The following is a 9,941-nucleotide window of genomic DNA, read 5'->3' on the forward strand; positions in this document are numbered from 1 at the left end:
AAATCCTAAGGCCCTTGAGTCTGAAGCTAAATCTACTCCGCCTGTACCCTGCCAATGCCCTGCCAATGACTAACAAAGCCTTGACAGATGACAGCAGATCTGTTTACAGCAAGGTTTACTGAATGTTTTAAGCCTACTGTTGAGACCTACTGCTCAGAAAGAAAAGATTGCTTTCAAAATATTACTGCTCATTGACAAATGCACCTGGTCACCCAAGAGTTCTGATGGAGATGTACAGGGAGATTGTTGTTTTCATGCCTGCTAACACAACATCCATTCTGTAGCCCATAGATCAAGAAGTAATTTTTACTTTTATTTAAGAAATACACTTCACAAGGCTTTAGCTGTCACAGGCAAAGCATATTGAAAACCCTCAGGAAAGGATTCACCATTCTAGATGCCATTAAAAACATTGGCGATTCATGGAAGGAGGCCAAAATGCAACATTAACAGGAGTTTGGAAGAAGTTCATTCCAAGACTCCAGTAGAGGAAGTAACTGCAGACGGGGTGGAAGTAGCAAGTGAGCTAGAATTAGACATGTAGCCTGAGGATGTGACTGAATTACTGCAGTCTCATGAGAAAACGTAAATTACTGAGGCATTGGTTCTTGTGAACGAGCAATGTGGTTTTTTAAGAGGAAATCGCTGGTGAAGATGCTGTGAACATTGTTGAAACGATCAAAGATTTAGAGTAGTGCATACTTAGTTGATAAAGCAGAGGCAGGGTTTGAGAAGACTGACTCAGATCTTGGAAGTCATTCTACTGTGGGTAACCTGTTATCAAACACCATTGCATGCTACAGAGAAATTTTTCATGAAAGGAAAATGCAGTTGACGCCGAAAACTTCATTGTTTTGTAAAATGTGTCCCTCAACGGACACACTCCTAAAATACGAGCAGAGGAAGGTTCTTGTGTTTTTGTGTTAACTAAGAATGCGTGGTTTACCTTCTAAATATCTTACACATTACATAATGTTGAGTTTTATATTAATCCATTTACATAAGCTCTTCCCTCAGTTGCCAGACATTTTTAGGAGTCCCTTCCTCTGAAGTTACTCTGTGATACATGTATGTCAAGATACTTGTGTGTATGTGTCCAACTCATAATCCACATGTCCAGTGACTAAGTCCAAGTCATAATCTTTGACTCCTGCTTCCTGTATTGAAGATACACAAAGAATTTGGATACTATAAGTGGGAAGAGCTTTGGGTAACACATATTTAACTTTTTTCTCACCAGCTCCAGTTGAGGAAAAGATGTACAGTTGTAAATCACAGTCTACAGTTTCATGAAGAAAACTACCTTTAGGAAAGGACTTGATTACACACGTGAGTTATTTAAAGACTCCTTGGCCAGGCATGGTGGCGCATGCTCGTAATCCCAGCATTTTGGAGGCCAAGGCGAGTGGATCAGGAGTTTGAGACCAGCCTGCCCAACATGGTGAAACCCCATCTCTACTAAAAATACAAAAAGTTAGCCTGGTGTGGGGGTGGGCGCCTGTAATTCCAGTTACGCAGGAGGCTGAGGCAGGAGAATCGCTTGAACCTGGGAGGCAGAGGTTGCAGTGAGCTGAGATTATGCCACTGCACTCCAGCCTGGGCAACAAGAGAGAAACCCAGTCTCAAATAAATAAAGACGCCTGATATAGCTGCAGAATGTGCATGTGCTCACACCATGCACACGCACACACACATTCATTATAGCTTATAATAAAGGGTATGGTACTTCCCTCCTGTTAGCCAAAGGCATGTGAATGTGAAACCTCTCCCTTTGCCCACCCAAAAAAGTTTAAGAGCTAAGACCTGCTTAATATAAAACCCAGCCGGGCATGGTGGCTCATGCCTAGAATCTCAGCACTTTGGGAGGCCAAGGTGAGAGAACTGCTTGAGTCTAAGAGTTCAAAACCAGCCTTGGCAACATGGCGAGACCCCCATCTCAAAAAAAAAAAGCCTCTGCCGACACGAATCAAATGTTCAGATGCAGGCTGGGTGTGGTGCCTCACGCCTGTAATCCCAGCACTCTGGGAGACTGAGGCGGGCAGATCACTTGAGGTCAGGAGTTCAAGACCAACCTGGCCAACATGACGAAACCCCATCTCTACTAAAAATACAAAAATTAGCTGGGCATGGTGGCGCGCACCTGTAGTCCTAACTACTCAGGAAGCTAAGGCAGGAGAATCGCTTGAACCTGGGAGGCAGAGGTTGCTGTGAGCCGAGATTGCGCCACTGTACTCCAGCCTGGGTAGAAAAAAAAACTTCAGATGTAGTTACCTGGAGGACTGAATTTTTACTATTCCAGCTCATCCTGTTAACATACACGTGGTGTCTAATATGTTAGCCATTGCTGTGCAGGGCACTGCAGCTGTGCTCCTGATACTGGTGGCTGCCTCGGAGCCCATCTGATGGAAACAGTGACAGCAAGCGTTCCAGAACTGACAGGACAGCGCTCCGGAAATGTGGGGCATCTGGAAGCTTATGTCCTCAGGGCTTGAGAGCGGAAGAAACATCTGCATGTTTGACACAGCCTAGTGTTCAGGTTTCTTCTGGCACCAAGAGGGTCAGACACTGTGAGTCCCGTGCTGGGAATGGTTGCAGCTGCTGCACTGAGGCAGGTTGTCTGTGAATTGAGGGGATGCGGCTCCCTTGACGCTTGCCCGTCTTGTACGCATTCTTCTTTGCTTTGGGGCTCCCTTCTGACTACAGCAATCATCTGTTGTCCCTGATCTGCCTCCATCCCTAACCCCCTTCCCGAGGGTGACAGCAGAGAACGTCACATCCCAATTTCTCCCAGCAGCAAGAGTTTGTGGGAGAGTAGAAAGACAACGATGAGGATTTCTGCAGCTCTAACCTGAACCTCAGGCTCCTGAACAGACACTGTGTGGAACCTCCAGGGAAGCGTGTGGAAGAGAAGGGAGGGAGAGCCCACGTCCGCACAGGAGAGCCTTCCGAGCAATGCAGCTTCTACAGAAAAACAGTCAGTCCTTTTTTTTTTTTTTTTTTTGAGACGGAGTTTCGCTCTTTTGTTGACCAGGCTGGAGTACAATGGCACAATCTCGGCTCACTGCAACTTCCGCCCCCCTGGGTTCAAATGATTCTCCTGCCTCAGCCTCCTGAGTAGCTGGGGACTACGGGCACCTGCCACCACGCCCAGCTAATTTTGTATAAAGAGATGGGGTTTCTCATGTTGGTCAGGCTGGTCTCAAACTCCTGACCTCAGGTGATTAGCCCGCCTCAGCCTCCCAAAGTGCTGGGAATACAGGTTTGAGCCACCATGCCCGCCCAGTCACTTCTTTTTCTAAGAGACAGGGTCTCACTCTCACTAAGGCTGGAGTGCAGTGGTGCAGTGGTGCAAAGCTGCTTACTGAAGCCTTGAGCTCCTGGGCTCAAGTGATCCTCCCACATCAGCCTGCTAAGCAGCTGGGACTACAAGTGCATGCCACCACGCCTGGCTAACTTTTAAAGAAAAAAAAAAAAAATGAAGCGACATGGGTCTCCCTATGTTGCCCAGGCTGGTCTGGAACTCCTGAGCTCAAGCAATCCGCCCACTTCGGCCTCCCAAAGTGCTGGAATTACAGGTGTGAGTCATCGTGCCCGGCCACTTTCTGTGTCTGTTTTTTGGTGGGGTTTTTTTTTGTTTTTTTTTTTTTTTTGAGATGGAGTCTCGCTCTGTCACCCAGGCCGGAGTGCAGTGGCACAATCTGGGTTCACTGCACCCTCCACCTCCCAGGTTCAAGCGATTCTCCTGCTTCAGCCTTCTGAGTAGCTGCGACTACAGGCACCTACCACCAATGCCCCGCTAATTTTTGTATTTTTACTAGAGATGGGGTTTTGCCATATTGGCCAGGCTGGTCTTGAACTCCTGAGCTCAAGTGATCTGCCCGCCTCGGCCTCCCAAAGTGCTGGGATTACAGGCATAAGCTACTGTGCCAGGCCTTAAAGTGATAAAACTTTCATCTAAGACATCCCAAAGGGAAAAGAAGCCTAAAAATTCAGCTTGCCTACCAAGGGGAACATGAGGTGAGATAAGAAGCCACTAGGGGGTCATCCACCACAATCTCAAGGTTGCCGCAGAAGGCAGATGCACAGAATGTCGGCTTGGACCAGGGGCTCTGGGTGTGACTGGTTGGACACTGCTCTAGGTTGGACACTGCTCTAGGTGCAGCAGCTGCAGTATGGATGCCTCTCTACTCCAAAGTAGTACTCAACTAGCAAAAAGGCTTTTTCAGGATCCAGAACCTTTTGTCCTGATGACTGAAAAAAACTAGTCTGTAATTAGCAAAATAGATTATTTCTCAGCAATACCTAGTTTTCAAGTACCTGGAATGGTTCTAACTCAACTGTGCTCCAGCATGGCAACAAACAGCTACCTAACACTGGGACAGCTCCTGAGCATTTATGAATTTGTCTCTTCGATTTTAAAGCAAGGGTGTGCCGGGCGCAGTGGCTCACGCCTATAATCCCAGCACTTTGGGAGGCCGAGGAGGGCAGATCGCCTAAGGTTAGGAGTTCGAGACCAGCCTGACCAACATGGAGAAACCGTCTCTACTAAAAATAGAAAATTAGCCAGGCGTGGTGGTACATGCCTGTGATCCCAGCTTCTGGGGAGGCTGAGGCAGGAGAATCGCTTGAACCCAGGAAGCAGAGGTTATGGTGAGCTGAGATCGCACCATTGTACTCCAGCCTGGGCAACAAGAGTGAAACTCCGTCTCAAAAATAAATAAATAAATGACATAAAGCAAGAGTGTTAGACTAGGTGTTCTCTAAGGTCACTTTCAACTAGGAGAGAGATTCAGGATACTGTGTGAAACAACCAGTACTACATAGGCATCAACAAGTAAAAACACTTGAAGCCTGAGCCAGTGTGACTTGAGAAGCAGCGTGTAATCCAAGCCAGCCCTTCACTAAAGTGAAGTGTGAAGTGACTGAATATTATGAATATTACATGAAAGCAAGAAAAGTGCAAAATGTGCTGCACTTCCTCGAAACTGGAGGCAAAGGCAAATTCAGTTTTACTATTTGCTATAAAGAACCTGGCTCCCCATCTCTCAAAATTAAAAAGAAAAACCTCAGAAAGATGAGTTGACTATTTTAAAAAGGGACATAGCCCCTTATTTCAGCTGTTTGGTGTTAGTACCAGTGGTTCACCTCTGGATCCTGTTGGAGGGAAAGACCTTATCTGCCTTGGCCATAGCAGGCACCTGGCGTTTTTGTTCCCACAGCATAGCATGCGCTTCCTATTGGAGATGTAAAGAGAAGCCAGTGACTGTCGGGTGCGCGCACACAGCAGGCTCAACACTAGTTGCACTAAAAGGAAACACAAGGAAAGACAACTATTGTTCTCCAGCTTGATCAAGGATAGCGAGCACCGCTGCAGGGAGTCCCTGAGATATGCACCTCCCGTGTAACTAAATGAGATCCCAGCAGGGAGACTTCTCTCTCTGGCCCTGAGTGCCAAAGGCTCCATCCCTGCCTGAACTCCTCACTCAATTTGATCTCTATGGCGGCCAGCTTTTATTCAGAGCTGATTAAGACACATGGCCACCCTTTGGCAGGGATCGCCCACAATCTCTCAGCTGACAGGCTGTCTCAGCTCTGTTCAAATGTGTCTAGGACGAAGCAGAGCTGATTCTCCACAAAGAGAATCTTTGAATAGGTCAAAGAGTTGGGAGCTGTGCCCTCATGTCACTTCCATCTTTGAATAGGTCAAAGAGTTGGGAGCTGTGCCCTCATGTCACTTCCTCCCATTGCTGACTCGCTGGAGCTGCCCACGGGGCTCTGGAGATTACACCTGCTCCCCCTGCCAAGTGGCTCCCTCACGTCACCTCTTCCTGCGCACTCCTCCCTGCAACACATCCCACTACTTACGCCTTCTGCATTTTATTTTTTCCGTTGTACCACCTAACGTTCTACTACATTGTTCCATGAACACAGGCATCTTTGTCAGATTGCTTCACTTGCCGTATCCCCAGCTTCTGAAAATAATTCCTGGCATGTAACAGGTGCTTAATAACTGTGGAGGGAATTACTGACTGAATGAGCAGGCTTACTATAGACATGAGAATAAGTGATAAATATAAAGATGGAACCATCAAGATGTCTTCAACTGACATGGTGTGTTAACTGTGCAGTTCAACAGATAAATGCAACATACAGCCCTGTGTCTTTAAGTCAGGAGTACAATTCTAAGTCAACAAATTACTACAGCCCTAAAACAGCTCATTAGAATAGAGAAGGCCAAGTCAGCAGCTCATGCTGTGAGCATGGTTGACTTGTGCCAGTCTGGGCTTTCTACATCCCACTTGAAAACGCCACTTGTCACACATTCCTCTTGGCTCTACCCACCACTAGAACCCAAGTCGGGTGACCTGCACAGCCCTGCCTCCCGACCTGGCTTTTCCCATTAGCAAACTGATGTGCAGAAGAACAGGGATCCTGAAGACCTGTCATCAAAGCTGCTTTATGAATGCAGAGAGATTTATTAGTACAGAGCTTGTACTCATTAATTTTTTACTACTTGCCTCTTTTGAGTGTAGTAGTTAACTCTTAAGAGTAATCATACGGCTGGGCGCGGTGGCTCACGCCTGTAATCCCAGCACTTTGGGAGGCTGAGGCGGGCGCATCACAAGGTCAGCAGATCGAGACTACCCTGGCCAACATGGTGAAACCCCTTTTCTACTAAAAATACAAAAAATAACTGGGCATGGTGGCAGGTGCCTATAATCCCAGCTACTCGGGAGGCTGAGGCAGGAGAATCGTTTGAACACGGGAGGCGGAAGTTGCAGTGAGCTGAGATCGCGACATTGGACTCCAGCCTGGGCGACAAGGCAAGACTCCGTCTCAAAAAAATAAAAATAAAAATAAAATAAAATAAATAAAATGCTCAACATCACTATCATCAGAGAAATGCACATTAAAACTGCAATGAGATGCCATCTCAAGGTAGTCAAAATGACTATCATTGAAAAGTCAAGGCCGGGTGTGGTGGCTCACACATGTAATCCCAGCACTTTAGGAGGCCAAGGCGGGCGGATCATGAGGTCAGGAGTTCAAGGCTAGCCTGACCAACATGGAGAAACCCTGTCTCTACTAAAAAAAAAAAATACAAAAAAATCAGCCAGGTGTGGTGGTGCATGCCTGTAATCCCAGCTACTCAGGAGGCTGAGGCAGGAGAATAGCTTGAACCCAGGAGGTGGAGGTTCTGGTGAGCCGAGATTGTGCCATTGCACTCCAGCCTGGGCAACAAGAGTGAAACTCCGTCTCAAAAAAAAAAAAAAAAATTAGATATTGACAAGGATGTGGAGAAAAGGGAATGCTTATATACTGTGGGTTGGAATGCAAATTACTACAACCTCTGTGGAAAAGAGTATGGAGTTTTCTGGTTTCTTTTATTTTAGCTTTTTTGAGACAGGGTCTCACTGTCTTGCCCAGGCTGCAGTGCAGTGGTTTGATCATGGCTCACGACAGCCTCTAATTCAGCCTCCTGAGTAGCTGGGACTACAGGCACACATCACCATACAATGCAGAAGGTATAAGTAGTGGGATGTGTTGCAGGGAGGAGTGGGAAGGAAGGGGTGATGTGAGGGAGCCACTTGGCAGGGGGAGCAGGCGTGCTCTGCAGAGCCCCAAGGGCAGCACCAGTGAGTCAGCAATGGGAGGAAGTGACACGAGGGCACAACTGTCTCTCCGGCTAATTTTTGATGCAGCAATCCCACTTCTGGGTATCTACACAAAGGAAAATAAATCATAAAAATACCTGCAATTTTGTTTATTGCAGCACCATTCACAATGGCAGAGACATAATCAACCTGAATGTACATCAGTGGACGAATGGCTAAAGAACACGTGGTATATGCCCATTGGAAGACTCCGAGGGTGAGAGGGAGGTGAGAGGTGAGAAATAACTTAATGTGTAATGTACACTATTTGGGTGATGGGTACACTAAAAGCCCAGACTCCACTACGTGACAGATCCATGTATCAAAACTGCATTTGGCCAGGATCACGCCTATAATCCCAACACTTTGGGAGGCCAAGGCCAGGCAGATCACTTGAGGTCAGGAGTTCTAGACCAGCCTGGCCAACATGGTGAAACTCCATCTCTACTAAAAATACAAAAATTAGCCTGGCATGGTGGCGGACACCCGTAATCCCAGCTACTTGGGAGACTGAGGCAGGAGAATTGCTTGAACCTGGGAGGTAGAGGTTGCAGTGAGCCAAGATCATGCCACTGCCCTCCAGCCTGGATGACAGAGTGAGACTCCATCTCAAAACAAGACAAAACAAAACCAAAAAACTGCGTTTGTACCCCTTAAATTTAAACAAAAATGAGTGTTAAAGTTTGATTAACGATTTTATACCAGTTAGGCTGAAGTAAATATTAAACTTTCAAATGTGTCATGTTATTTGGCAAATAAAATAAGGAAAAATATGAAAATAAACTTTATGTTATTCTATGCTTATGTTACTATTAATACATAGTTTTAGAAACTTTGCTTTTCAGTAGCTGACCACTGCCGGTTTTCCAGGGCTTACTGTACAGCAAGCATCCTGCTCAGCATCCCATTCTCTCCTCCCACACTCACCCCTCACACAGTTGCTATTAACGGCCTTTCACAGATGCAAAACTTGGGAATAATAAGGTGGTCATTTGCTTAAGGTGAAACCACTAGCCCGGCATCAAGCTGAGGCTGCAGCTGCCCTCAAGCCGCCTTCGGGCAGCTCTGACTCCAGGCGGCCAAAGCCCTTAGAGAAGACCCAGGACCGTGAGGGCAAAGCAGGACATCGGCCCTGGCACGGAAGAACTTTGAGCCCAGGCTGGTCAAATACATATGCGAATAGTTTAAAAAAATAGTTGAAGGCAACATAAATCTCTAGGAATTGATGGTCATGGTGGGCGGGCGCCGGCCAGGGACAGCTCCGCAGAGCTGAGGCTGGGCTCGGAGCGGCCACCGCCGCCCGCTGCATCAGTCACCCGTGCGGGCGCCTCGGCCTTGCTTCTGACCTTTTTCAGAAAGGGACGAGAATCCTCCCTAGCTTTCTTTCCTTTTTTTCTTTCTTTATTTTTTGAGACGGAGTCTTGCTCTGTCGCCCAGGCTGGAGTGCGGTGGCGGGATCTCAGCTCACCGCAAGCTCCGCCTCCCGGGTTCCCGCCATTCTCCTGCCTCAGCCTCCCGCGTAGCTGGGACCACAGGCGCCGCCACCGCGCCCGGCTAGTTTTTTTTGTTTTTAGTAGAGACGCGGTTTCACCGTGTTAGCCAGGATGGTCTCGATCTCCTGACCTCGGGATCCGCCCGCCTCAGCCTCCAGCTCCCAAAATGCTGGGATTAAGGTGAGAGCCACCGCGCCCCGCCCCCTCCCTAGCTTTCTAATCGGGGACATTAGGACGGGAATATTTCTGGAGCAGTGTAAGAAGTGGGACAGCACGAGCGCGAGGCCAGAGGGAAGGCGACTGCAGACACGTAGGAGGCGATGCGTTCACCGCCTGAGTAACAGACGGTCACGAGCATTTGTCATCTCGCGGGTTTGGTGGGTCAGGCCCTCGGGGGCAGCTCTAGCCGGGATCCCGGCCCGGGCCTCGCACGAGGTGGCAGCGGAGACGGCAGCGGGACCCGCAGCCTCCGGGGGCTGCACCCGGCTGGAGGATGGCGTCCGCGGTGGCCACTCTGAGGGCCCCTCCAGGGTCCTCCAAGCCTGGCAGAGGGACCACGTGCGGCCGGCGGGGCTCGCCCCGCATCTCTGGACTAACCGCCCCGCCGCCCCCAGGCCCCGGGCCAGGCCTCTGCAGCGGGCACGCGACACGCGGGCGAGGTCAGGAGTGGCAACGCCAGGGACGAGTACGCGCAGCAGAGCAGGGCGGGGAAACCCAGAACGCGAAGCAGAGCAGGGCGGGGAAACCCAGAACTCAGCCAAGACGCCGGAGGAAGGTGCGATGGCCAAACAGC

The sequence above is a fragment of the Theropithecus gelada genome, chromosome 18, assembly GCF_003255815.1.
Source record: "Theropithecus gelada isolate Dixy chromosome 18, Tgel_1.0, whole genome shotgun sequence".
Taxonomy (NCBI): Eukaryota; Metazoa; Chordata; class Mammalia; order Primates; family Cercopithecidae; genus Theropithecus; species Theropithecus gelada.